Genomic DNA, 4294 nt, shown 5'->3' with positions numbered 1-4294 from the left:
TTGTTACTTACGAGTTGATTATGCATTGATTATACGTAAACGCATTGGTAACTCGATGTTATAAAACGTGCCTTTGTGTTTAATTCAATGAGTGGTAGAACAAACATATGAGTCGAAGTTTATCCGTTCCTTCTTGGATTAGAAGCTGATATCTGGGCCCCTCGATGATTGTGTTTTGACCTATGAACTGGGCCTGGTCAGAACTAAATTGATGTGTTCAGTTAAGTTCTATGTCAAACAAATCGGAAATCGGGAAAAAAATACTGGACAATAAGTAAGACCAAGTTCCATGTATTTTTTTGGCTGATATCTAGAACATAGGATTATATGATCAATTATCTAAATGGCGCGTTCTAGTTCAACAGAGTTTAAAGAGCTATGATTGTTGATCGGTTCCTGAAGTCATACTTGCAACTATAGTTATTAGACTCATCCAAGTGGGAGAATGTTGGATATAGTGTCTAAGTCCATAACTATATTTGGTATGTACTTGACCCGACCTGGCATGGTCCATTTGGGTTGCACTTCACCCGAACAATTTATGGATAATATTTGAGAATAGTACAAGTTATGATTTATTAATATATTATAAGTTCTAATATATTAATATAAGATCATATTATTTAATTAGTATTGATCTATAATTAATCTAGGATTAATTTAGAGATCAAAGATATTACTAATTAAATATGGGCTTCTATATTTATATAGTGTGGGCTAATGCTTATTTGGAATGGGCTAGGCTTGCATGGAAAAGTCCATGGATAATCCATGGAGCTTTAACCCATGGATCTCATGGAAATGAAGAGACATGGGTATTAGGGTTTACATGGATGTAACCCTAATCCACCACACTATATAAAGGAGGATTTGGTTCTTGAAATCACACTAGTTGACACTTGTTGAGGTGAGGGCCGATTTCAAGATAGTAGTGACTATTCTCTCAAAGTTCCAACCATTTGAAGCATCCACACTATTGGTGCTAGGCTCTAAAACTCTAAGCAATGAACTACTACTACAAGGTAAGTATTTCTACTAGCTTATTTGATTCATGTTCCCCATGCCATGCTAGTTAGGAGATGAACCTTTGAAAAATAATTATTTTCATGTATCTTAGACAAACATAGATCCAAGGTTTAGTAAGGGTGCATGTACACTTAGGAAGTGTTAGAATGCTCAAAACCCATCAGTTATGCCCTGAGTTTGCTGCATCCGAGCAGGATCAGATGACCCGGTAGTTGAGCATGCTCAAGAGGGAGATCATGTTGTTTGTCTCCACTAAACTCTATGGATCACTGCTGGAGATGTAGGAGGCTGCCAGGCGACATGAGATTGAGATTGAGTTGCAGACCCGGAAGAAGATACCGGATCCAACGCAGTCACAGCCTGCGCTGAGGTGCATGATGGGGTTTGTCGAACCTCTTTGGGATGCCACAAGTGTGGCAAACAGGGCCACATTACGAGGGATTGTAGATAATAGAATCCCGCTTCTGGCATCAGGCATTGTTACCATTGTGAGCAGGTGGGCCATATTAAGGCCCAGTGTCCTCTGCTATCTGCCATGACGACACAGGTCCCAACGCTGGTTACTTTAAGGATCACCATCGGGGGTCAAGGTAGGGTAGAGCCCTCACGGGCTCAGGGTCGTGCATTCCAACTTACTGCTGAGGAGGCCAAGACAGTGCTAGATGTTGTAGCTGGTGTGTTTCTACCCCTTATCGTAGTGAATATACTTATTATACGCTCATGTGTTTGTACCAATGTTAGGTACGTTCTTAGTGAACTCCTTGCTTGCTCTTGTATTTTTTGACTCGGGGGCGAGTTAGTCATTTGTCTCTTGATCGTTTAGTAGGTATTTTGATTTGCCCTTAAGGGAGCTAGAGTGTCCGTTCCGAGTTTCTATCACCAATGAACACAAGGTTTATGCTTCTTCAGTCCATCGGAGTTGTGTTCTAGAGATATTCGGGGTGTCTTTCCTGATTGACTTGATTCTGATTCCCATGGGGGATGTTTGGGTGATAGTGAGTATGGACTGGCTGAGTTGTTTCAGTGCCATGATCGGTTGCGACGGTCAGTGTGTAGTGGTTTGAACCCTAAGTGGAGGAGAGCTTGCTATTTTATGGAAAGGGCACCAGGATGGTTCAAGGTTTTTTACTCAACATCCAAGGCTCGACAATATATTCAACACGGGTGTGCGGGTTATTTGGTGTATTTGGTAGATATGTGGGCCAGAGATCAGGTCTCGGTTTCAGACATTCTAGTCGTCAGAGAGTTTGCTGATGTATTTCCGGAGGAGATACCCAGAGTGCCACCTGTGAGGCAGGTCGAGTTCAGGATCGACCTTGTGTCAGGTGCAACCCCTATTGCTAAGGCATCATACCGATTGGCACCGCCTGAGATGCAGGAACTGTAATCTCAGGTGTAGGAGTTGCTAGGAAAGCAATTCATGCGTCCAAGCAGTTCTCCGTGTGGATCGCCGATTCTATTCATCAAGAAGAAGGATGGTTCACATTGGATGTGCATTGATTACTAGGAGTTGAACAAGTTAACGGTGAAGAACCGTTACCCTCTTCCATCGATTGATGATCTATTCAATCAGCTGCAGGGAGCATCTTGGTTCTCCAAGATAGACCTGAGGTCTGAGTACCATTAGGTCAGGGTGAGGGAGGAGGACTTGGAGAAGACTACATTCCAGACTCGTTACAGGAATTACGAGTTCGTGGTGATGCCTTTTGGGCTCACCAATACGCTGACAGTGTTCATGGATCTGATGAATCGAGTATACAGGCTGATGCTCGATTTCTCAGTTATTGTGTTCATAGATGATATCTTGGTGTATTCCAAGACCAGGGAGCAGCATGAAGAGCATCTACGCGAGCTTCTGGGAGTTTTGAGACGAGAACGACTTTATTCCAAGTTCTCAAAGTGTGAGTTTTGGTTACGAGAGGTATAGTTCCTTGGACACCTCGTTAACCAGGAGGGGATTTTGGTCGATCCGGCCAAAATCAAGACGGTGATATAGTGGGAGGTTCCGAAATCTCCCTCGGATACCAGGAGTTTTCTGGGCTTGGCAGGGTACTACCAGAGATTTGTTCAGGATTTCTCCAAAATGGCAATACCCCTCACTCGTCTGACGAGGAAAGGGGTGGATTTCCGGTGGGGCCTTGAGCAGCAGAAGAAACTCGATACTCTTCGGCAGAGAATTTTCGAGGCTCCAGTCCTGACCCTCCTGGAGGGAGTTGATGATTTTGTGGTTTTCTGTGATGCATCCATCACCGGACTGGGAGCGGTCCTCATGCAGAGATAACTTATGCATCGTGGCAGCTGAAGTCGCATGAGACGAGATATCCCATGCATGATCTTGAGCTAGTAGCGGTGGTGTTCACCCTCAAGATCTGGTGACATTATCTATATGGGGTCCGTTGTACCATCTACACAGATCATAAGGGCTTGAGGAATATCATGGATCAATCGAACTAGAACATGAGGCATCATAGGTGGCTAGATGTAGTCAAGGATTATGACGGCAAGATCCTTTACCATGTGGGTAAAGTGAATGTTGTGGCGGACGCATTGAGCCGCAAGTCGGATGGATCTTATGTCCCGACGTCGTGTATGAGGATATCTGTGGATTCTCCACTTGTGGATTGATTAGAGAGGCTCAGGTCGAGGGAGTGCAGGAGGAAAATTGGAAGATTGAGAGGATCAGAGGCGAGATCACCAGATTTGTTTAGTACAGTCGTGGGTTGTTGACCCATTGTGGACGCGTATGGGTTCCTGTGTCTGGTGGGGTCAGACAGATTGTGTTAGGGGAGGTTCATAAGTCTCATTTCTCTATTCACCCAGGAGCCAAAAAGATGTACCAGGATTTGAGACTGAGTTATTGGTGACCGTGCATGAAGATAGAGATCGATTGGTATGTCGAGAGGTGCTAGACTTGTATTATGGTTAAGGCTGAGCATCAGAGGCCTCATGGCAAGCTGCAGCCTCTGGAGGTTCTGTCACAACCCAAAACCGGATGGGCGGAATCGTTCGGGGGTGGAGGAATGAACAACCATATCATTTTGAAAGAAAGTGTTTACAATGTGTGTGTTCACAAAACATAGAATTTATAACCAAATAACAAAACAAGACTTGAAGCTATAATGCTCCATCTTCTGAATTCCCAGCATGAGCACCCGTCTAATAGTCTCCTGAGAATACAAGTTATTTGAAAGAGTTGATCAACAATAAAGCTGTTGAGTTCATAAGATTTTAGTGATGTGAGTAAGCTGTAAGGTGTTGTTAAAAATGT

The sequence above is a fragment of the Lactuca serriola genome, chromosome 5 (genome assembly GCF_051521515.1).
Source record: "Lactuca serriola cultivar US96UC23 chromosome 5, Lser_US96UC23_V15, whole genome shotgun sequence".
Taxonomy (NCBI): Eukaryota; Viridiplantae; Streptophyta; class Magnoliopsida; order Asterales; family Asteraceae; genus Lactuca; species Lactuca serriola.
The sequence above is the reverse complement of the archived record's forward strand: the minus strand, read 5'-3'. Positions refer to the sequence as shown.